Genomic DNA, 17,967 nt, shown 5'->3' on the forward strand with positions numbered 1-17,967 from the left:
CATGCTGTGCCTTCTTCATACTTCGTGCGACATCATGCAATAGTGAATTCAACAATGCAGGCAAATTCACATAACATTTTTGTTTTAAGACAACTAGGAGTTTAAGATGTTGTGGTCTTACCACGTCTTTTTTGCCTTCGCAAGTGATGTAGCTTTGGATGATTTTTTGCCAATTCCGCCCATGGATCTCCTAGCGTTGCTGGTAGCACCCCCTTTCCTCAGATTGTCAACTTCTGACCCTCGTCCTGAAAGATTTCCAAAATCTTCTACAGCCTTTCCTTCTTTATTGTCCATACTGGTCCCGTGGCCGGTAGTCCTGTGACTCTTGCTATTATGTCGTTGGTGACTTCAATTCGCCTTCCTCTTACTGTGGAGTATTCTTCCTGTAAGTTCTGTAAAAATTCTCTTGCTACTGTTTCATTAGACTCCTTCAGGCGGTTGAAATAGGTCAACCATCCTGCTCTTTTCAGGATTCTTCAGGCTGCAGCCAAAACAGTTAATGTATGCGGTTCTCAGTGGACTGACCTTCCTCCCATAGTTTCACTGCCAATTTTCAAAGGAACTGTTAGCCTCCTATACCAATATGTTTTCATTTTTCATGATTGACAGTGGAAATGCAAAAAATGTTCATCTTCCATGATACAAAGGTTCCATTTTTGTGAAAGAAACAGACAGTTAAAAAATGTAAAGAGGGTATGCCTTAAAAGAATAATCAAAAGGCAAGAAAATGAACTGGTCAAAAGGAAAAATAAATGAAATGAACCCCAAATAAAGACCATGAAAGTGGCTAAGCTAAAATGCCACTGCTATCTGAATGGATGGTCCAACAGTTCAAGCTGGGCCATACCATGTTTTAAATTGCCTGTTCTAGACTAGAGAGAAGGTACCTGCTCAAACAGTTCAAGCTTGGCAGATAACTAGTTGGATAGAGAAAGGAAGGAGCCCAACTGCTTAATCTGGGCCCTTGGAAGACATAAGGGTAGACTTAGATAGGAGGGCAGCAAAAAGAAAAGAGGATTATCAGGGTTTGCAAGGCTAAGTGCACCCATCCAAAAGAAGAAAGAATGTTAGGCATATTAGGTAGGGTAGGCAGTTGAAGGTTGCAGAAAACAAGATCTAAACACATGATATATGAAAATCATATCTGATCTCACCAATAAGAGAAAGGCAAGAGCAATGGCCTATATGGAAAACTACCAAACCATCACTAACTTCCCTCATTCCCTTCAAAAGTTTTCTTACTAACATCCCCTTGAGGACTGTAGGATCTGCCTAAACAGTCCTCCTTTCGTTTCTCATTTGTGAATTTCATGTCAAGTTGTGACCTCCTTTTCTGAAAAAAAGCCACATTTCTTGTGTAAAATCATTCCTCACTCTCATCTGCTTCTAAAATCTAAGTTTACTCATTAAACTTAGCTCTCTGTTCCTCTCTCACATCCCAAATCCATATTAATTTCTAAGCTTACTATATAGCTCCCTAAGTGCTCCCCCCCCCTACTATTATAGCATTTTATGCAAAAAACCCAAAAAAAAAATGTATGTAAATGTCCCCCCCCTTTAGCATTATAGCTAACTAGCATTCTCATGGGAGACATTAGTCCATCAGGGACTCTAGTCAACCCTTACCTTGGAATTAATCTAACCCCTGGTTAGATTAATAGCCTACAACTAAACCCTTACCCACCATTCACCCGAAAAACCTTTGAAAACCCACCCCCGCAGTTAAACCCTTTGCATTAAACCGCATCCATTTTTTAAACCCCCCCAAAACCCACCATGACTAAAGTCTAAAACCCGCAGAAATTAAACATTATTTAAATAACAGGCGGGTCCCAACCCAAACTTGCACGCCGGGTCGGGGCGCCCGCCAACCGTTGATCTTCCGCCACCCCCAATCCAACGGTGGGCGGGTAATCTGGGCAGTGGATGTGCCGTGGTTTAGCGTCCGGGGAGCGGGTGGTTTTGCTCCCGTACGCAGGACACTCGGCGGCTGCTGGGGTTTTTCAGAGCCCCTCTCCCCAATACCACCTTTCCCCAAAGGCGGTGCGGGGAGACCGGAAACCACCCTCCCGCAAACCGCCACCCTTGTTGCGTCAGCCCCTTGTCACGGTGACGTCATGCCCAAGGCCCTCGCCACTGCGCCACTTCGCCCTCCACGCCGTCTTGCCACCTCCGCATACCTCCACCATGTCCCGCCACGCTGGCATCCAAGTCAGCATCCATGCCACCATTCGTACCCGGGGCCCGCTGATGACATCATGCTGACGTCATCGCGGAAAAGCGCCAAATTTATCGTTATAAACATGAAAATGGACCGTTTTTGGTCATTTTCATTGGAAAGGAGAGGGAGCCGTTTTGCTCGTTTACGCCAAAATTGCCTCCATATTACGAATTCAAAGATTTGGATGCCGCCACTCACCAATTCAACTACATTCTTCACCCATCGATCAACCCGGCAGCTCTCGGCACTAATTATCCAGGTATTTTGCCAAACCAACCCGTTTGCCGTGTTCTTACCGTTTCTCTGCAAATTTCTCCACTGAATTACCTGATAACTCCTAAATTAAATTGTGTCGTTCGGTAAATGTTGGCCCAAAATAATCCAAAGCGCCTTCCGGTTCAAAATTCACTGTTGAACAGTCATTCTCGGGCCTAATTTTCGATTTACCCCCCCAACTGCCCGACATTGTTCCCTTTTGCCAAGCGTATAATTCAAAAACTTCATTACACCAGGTTATAATCCTGCTCCCCTCTGCAATTTGCCCTCACTGTCCAGAATTCCTGTGAATTCACCAGAAGAAATCACAGTCAAGTCTACTTATCCAAGTTGCTCCTTCTAAAAAGATAAGTCTGGCCTCATCTGCATTCAGTCTGCCACCTTACTTCTAAAAGCCTTACAAGCTATCATATTCACACTGTTACACTCAGAAGCTGCATTCTAAAGATAACACCTGAAAGTTATACAATGGCTACACCATCAGCTCTCAGTGTTGCTCCTATGAATCCACCAAACAAGGAGCTTGAAACCATGCCTCTTGCTGACAGAGATTACCTCATCCAAGACCTTGTGGGTGACAAGAACCATTTACAGACCTTCCACCAATTGAGAGACAATTATCTAAGCAACAATGACACATATGGGATATGGGAATCCAATCTGCCTTACTATTTCCTCCCATCTGTTAACATTTTTCCAGAAATCATCCGATTATGTGCTGAGAATTATGATCCAACTCAGAGAACTGTCGAGTCTCCATCTGGGAGCATACTCTTCCACATCAATCCTGATTCCATCAACCAAATGCTCAACTTCAAGCAAACTCAGCTGCTGTTTCCCTTCTCCATGAACTATTTACTGGATGCAGGCGCCAAACTTTCCACTGCTGATATTGAGAAGGTCACCAAGACATTTATGAGAGCTGACCGCCAGCCTACAGGGCCACCTCCTTTCTTGCATGTCCATTTCACAGATGTAGGCAAAATCCTGGTTGACATGATCTCCTATGTGTTGGGCTACAAAACCAGTGAGCATGTTGATGAGACAGTGCTGGTGTTATTAGCTGCTTACAGCCCAGGCCAACCTCCCGCCTACAAATATAACTTTGCCAAGTTTATAACTAACAAAATACATGACCAACTCTTGAAAGTGGATAGGGAGGGTGTGTTCAAATATTCATCATATATCTACCACTTGTTCATGTATTATCAGTCTGAGGCCTTTCAATGCCCTATTAAGAAGCTGGATTCTAGGGGAGAAAGGATGTCTGTCATCTTCTGGTCATCAGTGTTCCACCAAGTCCAAGATTCACCATATTCATACTGTGAATTTATTGACCAATTTGTCTACCCGGTCTCTTGCCTATTGATGAGGTCCCCTCCTCCCAGACTGTCATTTGAAATCCAGAAAACTCTGCAGCTGTCCAAGAACTATAAAATAGGTGATTGGTACCTATACCAAAATCATACAGTCATCAGAATCTATGGCTGTGAGCTCTGTTCATATAGGCTCCAAAGATATGTACCAATGAGAATGTTTGCCTTGGAATACTATAGGCAGCTTATTAACTCTGACCTTACCCACTTTCATAGTGCCAAGAAGAAAGCCCATCTCAAGTTCAAAGACCACCTGGGCCCCTTTATCATGAATAAGAAAGAGGGTTGGCAAGAGGCTGATCAAATTCTCAAATATAAATACAAGCTATCAAGAAGCTTCTGGTGGGTCCCTTATGACCCCGAAGGCTTCATCAGTGCTAGAAGAGTCAAGTACAGGCTGCTAGGGTATAAGCACTGTAAAATTCCACAAATTGAGCAGTATGCCAACCAGCAAGAATGGTTGCAAGGCACATTATGTTGGCATTATGTTTTCTGGTATGACTGTATGTTACAGATGTTGTACTTGATGGCAACTCCAGTGGTAAGGCTCTCAGTTTGTTGAAAAATTAAGAAGGATGCAGGAAATCGGTTCAGAAAGTGCGTCCCCGCAGGTATACCATGCAGAACCCGCGTCCAGGGACACCGGCCAGCCGTTCAGGGGGTGCGTCTACCCAGTGCACACATTTCAAGGCAGAGAAAAGCACGTGGGGGTTTCTTGTGTGGTATCTAGCCGACGGTTTTATGTTTCTATGGTGTCGGCTCGTGGTATTGTTCCATGTTTTGGGGAGGAGCTTGCCTATATAAAGCAAAGGAGTTCATTTGGATTGTGCAATTGTCTTGGGTTGAATATCTTATTCGGTGAGATCTAGTCCAGATCTAAGAGGGCGAATCTTCTAATGGACTGTGATCTCTATGGCGCATGATCAGATCTGTAGATCTGACTGTTTGGGTTTGTCCTGAAGCCTTCATATCATTTATATCTAAAGGGTCGCAGGTTCAGTGAAGGGAAAGTGCGCCGGGATGCAGGTACTGTAAAGGGCAAGTGCGCCGAGACGCAGCACAGTAGAGAGAGAGACCTGCGTGGCGACGCAGGGCGATCAAGGTTCAGGTGCGTCTTTGAAGCAGAAGGACGCGGCGTGATAGTGTTTTCAGGTGCGTCTCTGTAGCGAAAGACGCGGCGCGATAGTATCTTTGGGTGCGTCCCTGAAGCAACAGAACGCAGAGCAGTCAAAGGAACAGTGCGTGGGCACGCAGCGAAGCAGAAGGATATCTGCGTGTGGACGCAGAGTAGCAGAAGGTTAACGGCGTCTGGTCGCAGGCCACAGAAAGAAAAACTGCGTCTCTGTTTTAAGATGTTCTGTTGATTGAATTTCTCTATTGATAAGGTGTTCTGGGTTAGTTCTGTTGTTGCTGATCTGATATCTGTAGTGATCTATATCTGTTATGTACTTGTTGATCATCTGATGCTTTATGAAAAGAAGTAGGGGGTTGTAGCTCCCTTCCAGGAGTAGACTGGAAAACGAGAGAGAGAGAGAGTTGTAGCTCTCTGCAGGTTGCAGCCTGCGTACTGGTAAAGGACTGCACCAGTACAAAATCATTGTAAAAGAAGTTTCTAAATTGAAAGAAGATAGAGACATATTGCAGCAGGTGGTTTTCACCCACATTGGGTTTCCACCTTACATCTTGTGTTCTTTGGTGTGACTATCTGTTTTTCATGCTCATTATTTTATGGTACTGACATGCTAAAATAATTCAAAGATCAAATAAGGAAGATTTATTAAATTGCTAGATAATACTGATTCACCCCCCCCTCAGTATTATTTCCAACAATTGGTATCAGAGCAGGTCCTTCAGAGAAGCTTGATCGCTTGAAGGTAGATCGTTCATCATGAGCAACTACGAGAGAGAAGCATCAATCAGGCCACCGATTTTTGATGGGACAAACTTCAATTATTGGAAGGTAAGAGTTACTGCATATCTTCAATCTCTTGGTACAGAAGTTTGGGACATTGTAGAAACAGGCTATGCTTTTCCTTCAGCTACTCCTACAGATCCAGCTGAGAAAAAGAAGTATGAAACAAATGCAAAAGCAGTCAGTACTCTATTAGGAAGTATATCCCAAACAGAATTCATGAAGGTAATGCACTTCAAATCAGCAAAAGAGATATGGGACAAAATGGTCACGAGCTATGAAGGAGATGAACAGGTAAAACAAGCTAAACTTCAAACTCTCAGGATTCAATATGAGACTCTCAAGATGTATAATGATGAAAGTGTGGCTAATTATTTTCTTCGGGTAGATGAGATTGTTAATTGTATGAAAAATTTGGGTGAAGAAATAAAAGAGGCTATAGTAGTTCAAAAGATTCTAAGATCATTATCCCCCAAGTTTGAATCTAAAGTATCTGCAATAGAAGAAAAGGAAAATCTCCGTGTTCTCACTATGTCTCAGCTACATGGAATTCTAACTGCTTATGAAATGAGAAAGGGAGGTCCATCAGACAGAAGGGAAGCTGCTTTTAAGGCATCAGGCAAAGAAGATTACTATGAAGCAAGCCATGTTCCAGAAGAAGAGGAAGAAGAATCAAATTTTGTCAGAAATCTTCAAAGGGGTTCTGGAAGGTTCAGAGGTAAGCTACCTTTCAAATGCTTTGCTTGTGGAAGAGTAGGTCATTATGCTGCAAAATGTCCTTATAAGGATAAAGGAAAGGAACCTGCTAGATGGAACAAGAAACAAAGTGCAAATAAGAAAAACTACTACACCCATGAAGATAGTGATGGTTTATCAAACAGTGATGAAGATGAACAAGGTAATAAATATAAGTTGTTAATGGCATTTGAAGATGATGATTATGAGGATGCTGTAGATGTGAATAACCTCTATGATGAAATTACTAGACTCAAGAGATGTATAGAAGAAAAGAATGTGATCATTGATACTCTACAATTTCAAATTGATGAAAAAGAAAAACATCTTGAAAAACTAGAAGGTGAAACTGTTGGTCTCAGAAAAGAAATTGAGAAAACAAAAGCTATTAATCTTAAGTTTGTCAAAGGATCTGAAACTTTGGATGAGATTATCAATGTGCAGCGGTCTCCTCTAAACAAGACAGGTTTGGGTTACAATGGAGAAACCTCTCAAGCATCCACCTCAAAAAGTTATCTTGATGCGGCAAGAAGAAATGAGCAGAAGAACAATGAAGATAATCAGGTAAAGCAGGGACAAAATACAAACAGAAACTATCAGGGGCAATCCATCTTAAGGGTGAACAAAAGCTACAACCAGCCACAGGTAAAATCTTCTCAGTTTGGTTCAAGAATAGATGAAAATAGAAATTACAATTAGTTGGCAGGTAGATTCAATAACCACAGAAGCTTCTTCAATGGACAATGCTTTTCTTGCCATAATTTTGGTCACAAAGCAGCTCAATGTGTTGCATATAAAACAATCATGACTAGGGAAGCTCAAAAACAAAGAAGTATGACAGGGATGACAAAAAGGACCTATAACAACTTTTCAGTTCTTGAAAATGAAGTCGAATGTTCTATTTGCAATAACTTTGGTCATGAAGAATCTGAATGCAGGAGCAGGTTTCAGCAGAAAAAGGAGCAAGCCTCAAGCACCAAAACATGGAGAATAAAGGAACCTCAAACAGAAAGATGTGGAATAGCAATTTATGCAGAGGGACAGGAAAATCTATGGTACATTGACAGTGGATGTTCGAAGCATATGACAGGTGATAAAGAAAAACTTGAATCTTATTCTGTTCTAGAAAAAGGAAAGAAAGTCTCTTTTGGAAACGATACTCCTGCAACTATAAAAGGAAAAGGCATTGCTCAGTTAAAAGGAAAGGTCAAAGCTGGAAATGTTTTGTATGTTGATGGATTGAAGCATAATCTTCTAAGTGTCAGCCAGATGTGTGATCAAAGAACCGAGGTTATTTTCAGATCGAATGGATGTCTTGTTCATGATCTTGATACAGGTAAAACAGTACTCAAAGGCAAAAGAACTCCAAATAATCTGTACATATTTGAAGAAGGACAACAACAATGCTATCTAAGCAAGGATGAAGAGCACTGGTTATGGCATCGAAGGTTGGGACATCTAAGCTTCTCACAAATAAGGAAAGCATGCAAATATCAGGCAGTTCGCGATCTTCCAGATATCAAAATTCCTGACAACACCATATGCAGATCATGTCAGTTTGGAAAACAAACCAGGACTAACTTTCCAGAGAAAGAAGGATCAGCTAGCATGCCTCTTGAGCTAGTACATACAGATACATGTGGTCCATTCAGGAAAAGAACACCTAGAGGAGAGGAATACTTGATATTATTTATTGACGATTTCTCCAGGTTTGTCTGGTTAGGACTTATGAAGCACAAAGATGAAGCATTCGAAAAATTCAAATCCTTCAAAGCCTTGGTTGAAAATGAATCAGGTCACAAAATTAAGTGCCTCAGATCCGATAGAGGTGGGGAATTTACTTCAAATGAATTTTTCGATTTCTGTGATGAACATGGGATAAGGAGAGAATTCTCTACAGCTAGAACTCCTCAGCAAAATGGAGTTGTTGAAAGAATGAACAGAACAATCCAACAAATGGCTCGTGCTATGCTTGATGAATCAGGAACTCCCGCAACTTTCTGGGGTGAAGCTGCACATGCTGCGGTTGTTATTCTCAACAAAACAAATGTCTGGGTGAACAACACTCAAACTCCTCATGAGCTTTGGAGTGGCAGGACTCCTTCGGTAAAGCACTTCAAAATCTTTGGGAGCAAATGCTATATCAAGAATACTGATGAGCAGCTTGGAAAACTTGAACCTAGAGCAGATGAAGGCATTCTTCTTGGCTATTCTCCACATAGCAAAGCATACAAATGCTACAATAAAAGACTTGGCAGAATTGTTGACAGCATTGATGTAGTGGTTGATGAGAAGGGATATATTCCTAGGCCAGTACATCATGAAGATATAGAAGAAGATGAAGGCTACCCTCAAAGACAGAATATTGAAGAAGAAGAACCCCAAGGAGAACCTCAAGAAGAACCAGAGGAGCAGACAAGAATAGAAGAGAAAACTCCATCCAGATATGTTCAGAAGAATCATCCAGAATCTCAGATTGTGGGGCAGAAAGAAGCAGGTGTACAAACAAGAAGAACAGTTGCAGAAGCCTCAAGCTATTTGGCATTACTCTCCTCTACTGAACCACAAAACGTGAAAGAAGCATGCAAAGATGAATGTTGGGTGAAAGCAATGGATGAAGAACTTGAGCAAATCGAAAAGAACAACACTTGGGAGCTGGTTCCTAGACCAAAGGATAAGAATGTTATCGGAACAAAATGGGTCTTCAAAAATAAATTGAATGAAAATGGAGAAGTAATTAGAAACAAAGCCAGACTTGTTTGTAAAGGGTATGCGCAGCAAGAAGGAATAGACTTTGAAGAAACTTTTGCTCCTGTTGCAAGACTTGAGGCCATCCGAATGTTCCTTGCTCTCTCAAGTTTTCAAAACTTCAAAGTATTTCAAATGGACGTGAAATCAGCCTTTCTGAATGGAGACTTGGAAGAAGAAGTGTACATTGAACAGCCAGATGGGTTCATTCTTGGAAATGATCCAAATCTTGTATGCCGATTGAAAAAGGCTCTCTATGGTCTCAAACAAGCTCCAAGGGCTTGGTACTATCGGTTGGACAAATATCTTCATCAACAAGGTTTCTCAAAAGGTTCAGCAGATAGCAATCTGTATATAAAAGTTGAAAATGACAAATTGCTAATACTTGTTGTGTATGTAGATGACATTATTTTTGGCAGCAATGAAGAAGCTATGAGTCAAAGCTTTGCCTCGGTCATGCAGAAAGAATTTGAAATGTCCTTGCTAGGAGAACTGACATATTTCCTTGGTTTGCAAATCCAACAAAAGGAAGGAGGAATCTTTTTATCTCAAACCAAGTATCTCAAGCAGATTTTGAAGAAATATGGCATGGAAGATGCAAAACCAGTATGTACACCCATGGTCACAGGATGTAGTCTCAGTGCAAATGATGAATCTGCAGCAGTACATCAACCAACCTACAGATCTATGATTGGAAGTTTACTATATTTGACAGGTACCCGACCGGACATCATGCATGCAGTTGGAATAGTTGGAAGATTTCAGGCAAATCCGAAGGAGACTCATTTTCAGGCAGTAAAGAGAATTTTCAAATATCTTCAAGGGACTCAAAATTATGGCTTATGGTATCCTAGAGATACAGATCTTACTCTTCATGCTTATACAGATGCAGATTGGGCCGGAAGCGTGGATGACAGGAAAAGCACAAGTGGTGGTGCGTTCTTTATGGGTTCCAGACTGGTATCTTGGTTCAGCAAGAAACAGAGTTCCATTGCCTTATCTACAGCTGAAGCAGAATATGTTGCTGCTGCATCTTGTTGCACCCAACTCCTTTGGATGATGCAGACTTTGCAGGATTTTCAAATCACTTGTACTCCACCAATCCCCATCTTATGTGATAATACAAGTGCAATCAGCATCTCAAAGAACCCTGTTATGCATTCAAAAACCAAGCACATACCAATCAAGTACCATTTTCTCCGGGAACAAGTGCTTGAACAGAAAGTCAAGTTGGAGTATGTTCCTTCCAAGGAACAAGTTGCTGATATTCTCACCAAACCATTGCCCAGGGACACATTTGAATACCTCAGGCAAAAGCTGGGGGTTGTTGATGCATCATCTTATTGTTGAACATCTTCTTATTGGTGGTACAAGGCTCAGGGGGAGCACATAATGCATTGTTGGCATTATGGAGAAGGAGATCTTGGAAATAGCTGCAATATGTCTCTATCTCTTTCATGATGGATTTCTGGTTATTTGTTACAGATCTGGAGGAGCATGAGCTAAGGGGGAGCATACCCTTTGCCCTTGATGTCAAAGGGGGAGAATGAAGCTGAAGCTTGTAAGGTTGAGGTTGCCATCAAGTCCAAAGGGGGAGATTGTTGGCATTATGTTTTCTGGTATGACTGTATGTTACAGATGTTGTACTTGATGGCAACTCCAGTGGTAAGGCTCTTAGTTTGTTGAAAAATTAAGAAGGACGCAGGAAATCAGTTCAGAAAGTGCGTCCCCGCAGGTATACCATGCAGAACCCGCGTCCAGGGATGCCGGCCAGCCGTTCAGGGGGTGCGTCTACCTAGTGCACACATTTCAAGGCAGAGAAAATCACGTGGGGGTTTCTTGTGTGGTATCTAGCCAACGGTTTTATGTTTCTATGGTGTCGGCTCGTGGTATTGTTCCATGTTTTGGGGAGGAGCTTGCCTATATAAAGCAAAGGAGTTCATTTGGATTATGCAATTGTCTTGGGTTGAATATCTTATTCGGTGAGATCTAGTCCAGATCTAAGAGGGTGAATCTTCTAATGGACTGTGATCTCTATGGCGCATGATCAGATCTGTAGATCTGACTGTTTGGGTTTGTCCTGAAGCCTTCATATCATTTATATCTAAAGGGTCGCAGGTTCAGTGAAGGGAAAGTGCGCCGGGACGCAGGTACTGTAAAGGGCAAGTGCGCCGAGACGCAGCACAGTAGAGAGAGAGACCTGCGTGGCGACGCAGGGCGATCAAGGTTCAGGTGCGTCTCTGAAGCAGAAGGACGCGGCGCGATAGTGTTTTCAGGTGCGTCTCTGTAGCGAAAGACGCGGCGTGATAGTATCTTTGGGTGCGTCCCTGAAGCAACAGAACGCAGAGCAGTCAAAGGAACAGTGCGTGGGCACGCAACGAAGCAGAAGGATATCTGCGTGTGGACGCAGAGTAGCAGAAGGTTAACGGCGTCTGGTCGCAGGCCACAGAAAGAAAAACTGCGTCTCTGTTTTAAGATGTTCTGTTGATTGAATTTCTCTATTGATAAGGTGTTCTGGGTTAGTTCTGTTGTTGCTGATCTGATATCTGTAGTGATCTATATCTGTTATGTACTTGTTGATCATCTGATGCTTTATGAAAAGAAGTAGGGGGTTGTAGCTCCCTTCCAGGAGTAGACTGGAAAACGAGAGAGAGAGAGAGTTGTAGCTCTCTGCAGGTTGCAGCCTGCGTACTGGTAAAGGACTGCACCAGTACAAAATCATTGTAAAAGAAGTTTCTAAATTGAAAGAAGATAGAGACATATTGCAGCAGGTGGTTTTCACCCACATTGGGTTTCCACCTTACATCTTGTGTTCTTTGGTGTGACTATCTGTTTTTCATGCTCATTATTTTATGGTACTGACATGCTAAAATAATTCAAAGATCAAATAAGGAAGATTTATTAAATTGCTAGATAATACTGATTCACCCCCCCTCTCAGTATTATTTCCAACACATTAATTGAGGAACTAACTCAAGAAGAAATAATGGAAAGAAATGTCAAGGATTTGGAAAAAACTCTTGACTTAGATTCTGTGCGGTAGGTGACTTTCAAGCAGCCGCATCCAATTGGAGAAGGTACCTCCACTGCTGCAACCGCACCAGTCACCCAAGCGCCATCTACATCAACATCAGGCATAGAAAAGGGAAAGGGAATAATGGGTGGAGAAAAAGAAGTAGTGACAGAAAAACCTGCCTCCTCAATTGGGAAGCAGCAAGAGAAAACTCCTCCACCACAAACTGAACCACCAACAGTGCCTGCCTTGCAGACCCCTACACATAAGGAAAGGGGCAAGAAACAGGACCGAGAGGAGTCCACACCTACTAGTGGATCCACTCAGCAACCCGAAGCCAAAAGACAAAGGGTTGATTCTCCGGTCATAGAAGAAATCAGCGAGGAAATCCTTGAGAGCCCAAGGAAAGAAAGAGGAGACAGCCAACAGAGAGCCACAAGCTCTTTTCAACAAGAGCAAGGAGTACAGCTTGGCATGGAGGTGTCCTCCTCCACTCAGCAGAGCAAGAAGCCTTCCAGCACCAAGGATTCCTTCAAAGAAATAAAGGCACAAAATGAGCTGTTGAGGGTGGAGGTATACAAACAATTTCTCAAGGCAACGCCAACTAAACAAGAGAGGCTGATGTCAGTATATGATATCCAAGAGGAAAATATAATCCTCAACCATTTCAAACCCAAGGTACCGCAGCCTCACTCTGCTACAGATTTTGTAAAAACAAAGTTAGAAGTCATGGCAAAAGACATTCACCCCATGGATCAGATAGAGCTGCATAAGCAAACGGGGGAAATGGTCTATGCCACACTGGTAGACAGGGCCACAATGGCTTATGAATTGAAAGAATCACTGAAAAACACCAACACTCAGCTAGATTTGGAGAGAATGTCCTCCACGGCCAAGGACAACAGGATCAAAACACTGGAGGACATCATTGTGGACTTAGGACATGATCCTAAGGATCCTAAGGGTGTGAGGGCCCTTATGAAAAAGAAAGAGGATGATATTGCTGCATTGAAGAAAAGACTGAAATTGCTTCCTACTGAGCATCCTCAAACAACAGAATTGCAAAAAGAAAAGGAGTCTGAAGATCAATTGGACCTAATAATGCAGCTGAATCAAAGAGTGATTGATCTGGAGAAGGAGCTAGAAAGGGCACTCCTAGACAAAGAGGGAGAATCAACCTCCCAACCTCCTCAGACTGCCTCAACCATAGCCACAACTACAGAGGCAGCAACGACCCTTGCAACGACTACAACAACGACAGATGCAGAAGCAACAACAACAACAGCCCCTGAGTCCAGCTTAAACATGGATGAATTGACAAAAGTTATCAAAGAGCTGGAGCTTCAGGCGACAGAGATCAAACAAGCCAAGGAGAAATTGGCAGAGCTGGAAGTTAAGTATGACAAATCCAAGATGACTATAGCAGAGCAGACCAGAGAGATTAAGGCCCTCAAAGACAAAATAAAGGCCTTAGAGAAAGAACTGAAACTAGAAAATACTCTGGCAGAAATAAAAAGGATTTTGTGGGCCCGGATTGACCACTCCCTGACCAGACAGTGGAAGTCAATCAAAACAGTGCACGAACAGATGGAATTAATAGGCCAAGCACAAATTGAGAGCCAGAAAGCCAGAACAACACTAGGGAATAAGCCTGAGCAGGCCAACAGGATGATAAATTTCCTCAACAATCAGACCAAGGAGGAGCTGGTAGCCCTGAACATCATCAACAGAATAGATGCTGTCCTCACAGCTAAAAAGGTGCTGACCCTCAGAAATTTTGTACAAACTATAGAGAGAAAATGTCATGAAATGCAGGCTGAGGTGGATGAATACAAGCTCAAAATGGGAGCACTGCAAGACAAGGGATTGCCCAGCCTACTGACCAGCACGGGAAGACTGCTCCCCCGTGAGCAATATGCTACCAGGATGACAAATTTTATTGAAAATCAGATCACAACATCCGCCAGTACTTCTGAAGAAACAGGACCTCCATCAGGGCAGAGCCTCTATGACAAGCTTGAAAATCTATTCTACATTGAGCATGAGATTAATCACTTATTTGAGGTCCCACCAATTTTTTATAGGTATACAGAGGCAGATGAAACCTTGATAAAGATACGAAGACACCAACTGCCCAAGGAATATTTGTGGCAGGCAATGCTGCAAATTTTGCCTCAGTGATCTCAGTTAGTCAGTCCTAGTCAGCTTCAGCTCAACCAAAGTCAAAAAACAGAATCAGGACAGCATGCAAAGCGGCCAAAAAAGATGACTCAGCGTAAATGCCACGACAGCAAGCCAAGACAAAGGAAACACGCAGATTTTGGGCAATACGGCTCCAGCCGACTCAATGGGTCACAAAGTCAAAATTCTCTAACCATTTTGGATAGCTAATACACTAAACAGTTATTACAACATTTATTCTCTCAGCTGCAATTCTCCAGGAGTTGGCATAGTATTTATGAGCCATTAATTCATCAGCTAGATATTTTCTGATCTAAATCTTGTATATATACCTCCCCTGGCAACGTATTTGGGGTTGGTGATTTTCTCTCTAAGACAATATATTGTATATTTTCAGAAGATCTAATACAAAAGGCTGGAAAAGCTCATTATCTCTTGAATGCTTGATGTCTCAATGATGCTCTGCGTGCTGTTACAGAATTCCTGTGCTGTCTAATGGAACAATAAGTTTTCCTAAACTATGTTTTGTTTTCTTATGTTTGTTTGAATCATATGCATGTTTCACCAGTCTAACAATAGGGAAAAAGAACATTACAGGAAATGTTTGATTACACCTTGTGCTCAATCTCTGTCGTTGAAAATGTTTTCTTCAGAATTAATCATGGACATGAATTCTTAATTGCTCATGTTTGTATTGGTTCTATAAATGTGAATGTTATTCATGAATTCTTCAATTCTCCTAAGTAATGTTCCCACTATTCCCCATATCAGCTTACTGAAAGATCCTTAGTTGCCTTTCACGCCCTGATTCCATTTCATCCAATTACTGATTTAAAGAATTGTTCCCTAGACACTTATCTGGCTCTGTAGCATCACTGTTGTTTCAACACAGACATATCAAGCAATTAAACGTTACTGACTCCATGCCCAATGCCCTAGATCACCCTGCAAAAATATATCTGTTCTGACTGAAATCATCATCCAGCAAATTCAAAACAAAACCTTGTGCATCATAGCTAGCCTAAAACATCATACAAACAAAGTTAAATCATAAAGAGAGAGCCCTCTCTGGTTACAGGTAGGCTAGAACCTGTGACCCAAAGATTGGTTAGTGGTTACCTCGGCCGTATTCCCTTAGGAGTAAAAGGGGACAACCTGAGTGTTAACAAGAACAACAACTGTTTGTTGAAGCGCAGAGAAGCTGGTAGCGTATTCCTCGTTCAAATTTAAATGCAACAGCGTATGCAATGGAAATAGCTTCAAACGTCAGCTCATGCAGAAGAAAACAAAAATAGCAAAAGATCATACCGTTGAGCCATGTCGTGCTTGAGTACAAAATTTTCTCAAATAATGGACTGACACGTACTCTGGGGAATGATGAGGTTACCTCCCCCCCCGCAATGTGATAGGCTGTCCCATCCGTCAAATAAAGGAGCAGCGTCTATTCTACCGCGAGGCCTTTATGGAACAACTTATGGATATATGACATGTTCGCCAAAAACAACGTAATACTGAAATCGAGGTAAAAAGTTAGATCGCTTTTAATATTATGGGGCTTTGGTGATTTGATGGAAGTTCGGGGATAAGACATTTGACATAAATAGAAGGTCTCATGCGGTCACTGTCAGTAGCTTCGTAATGATTGGCGATGATATATAGTCATGTGCTATATGGTTGGGTAATATTATATAATTTAATTATCACGGCATAAGAAGCAAAAGGATGTAATCTTCTTACCTATTGGTGTAAACATACGACTTCAATACCATTAACAGTGCTCTGCTGCCGACAGGTGTCCATAACCTTGGCAGAGTTGTTTGTTTCACCCCTGGAACCATAGTCCTTTGTGTATGCCAGGAAGCATTTGTGTAATGTCAAAATGTAGGCCACTATGCTGGCTTGGTGACCAGTTAGTCATAATGCCATTCACGAGGAAGGAGTGAATAGTGGGCATGCCGGCTCGTGGTGAGACCTCCTGTTCCAAGGATTATTTGTTTGATATACCTTTTGGACCATTTCCCAGGTGTGGTGGCCCTAATGGGAATGCCACTTCGCTTCCATCCTGATGATCATGGTAGGCCAGCTCGTAATGAGACTTCCTATCCTGCAATTTGACAGTCTTTAGAAATTCTGTTTTGCTTCTTTTTAATAGAGAGCCTTTCCTGTTTATGCACAAAGGGTGGTTCATCACTCCTTAAGAGTAGGAATGGTGGAAGAAGTCTTAATATCCCAATAGAAAGGTATAGATCTTTTGATCCTATTGCCATATGATAATTAAAGAAAAAGAACCATCATAATACAGATAACCAATCAGAACGAAGTTAGTAGAACAATGGCAGCAAAAGATGATGAGTAAGCATGTCTTTCTCCGCATCCTTTCACCAAGTCAGGGAAGTTTCTTATCAAGATAGCGATTTATGATTTAGTGATTTCGGTATGCTGCGTTTTTGCTTTAATCTCATAAATGTATAGACGTATTCCAAAAGACTTGAAAGAACATCAGCAATAAACATCCTTGATTTGGGGTAGAGGGAGCAAGCTGTTTTGAAATCGTATGAGTAATGTTCCTTTCAAGGAAGGTTATAACAACAGTTCAAAGATGCTGTTCGTTTGGAGAAAGGAACAGTAGTTTCAAGGAAATGCCATTCCCTTTTAAAAAAAGATTGGCAAAAAAAGTGCTGTTCCTTTTGGAAGCAGCAAAAACACAAGTGCTGTTCCTTTTGAAAAAAGAACCGCAAAAAATCGTAAGTTGCAAGTGCTGTTCCTTTTGAAAAAGGAACAGCAAAAATCAAAAGTGCTGTTCCTTTTGGAAAAGGAACAGCAGAAATCAAAAGTGCTGTTTCTTTTGGAAAAGGAACAACAGAAATCAAAAGTGCTGTTCCTTTTGGAAAAGGAACAACAGAAATCAAAAGTGTTGTTCCTTTTGGAAAAGGAACAACAGAAATCAAAAGTATTGTTCCTTTTGGAAAAAGAACATCAGAAATCAAAAGTGCCGTTCCTTTTGGAAAAGGAACAATAGAAATCAAAAGTGCTATTCCTTTTGGAAAAGGAACAGCAAAAATCAAAAGTGCTGTTCCTTTTGGAAAAGGAATAGCAAAAATCACAAGTGCTATTCCTTTTGGAAAAGGAACAACAAAAATCAAAAGTGCTGTTCCTTTTGGAAAAGGATCAGCAAAAATCACAAGTGTTGTTCCTTTTGGAAAAGGAACAGCAAAAATCACAAGTGCTGTTCCTTTTGGAGAAGGAACAACAAAAATCAAAAGTGTTGTTCCTTTTGGAAAATGAACAACAAAAATCAGAAGTGCTGTTCCTTTTGGAAAAGGAACAACAAAAATCACAAGTGATGTTCCTTTTGGAAAAGGAACATCAAAAATAACAAGTGCTGTTCCTTTGGAAAAGGAACATAAAAAATCAAACATACTGCAAAAAAAATATGTGCAAAAAATAATTCGATAAGTTATATACAAATTATAAAGAAAAGTAGATTTTTTTTAGTGAGTTACAG

The 17,967-nt window shown here is 41.6% G+C and overlaps 1 pseudogene; it reads left to right on the forward strand.

Moving 5' to 3' along the window:
• The first annotated feature begins 333 nt into the window (after window positions 1-333).
• Window positions 334-17,967, forward strand: part of LOC149187715 (UDP-glucuronate 4-epimerase 2 pseudogene) — a 148,380-nt pseudogene continuing 130,746 nt past the window's right edge.

The sequence above is a fragment of the Pinus tabuliformis genome, chromosome 3_1, assembly GCF_031772625.1.
Source record: "Pinus tabuliformis cultivar Carrire ecotype Pingquan chromosome 3_1, CPIR1, whole genome shotgun sequence".
NCBI classification, from domain to species: domain Eukaryota; kingdom Viridiplantae; phylum Streptophyta; class Pinopsida; order Pinales; family Pinaceae; genus Pinus; species Pinus tabuliformis.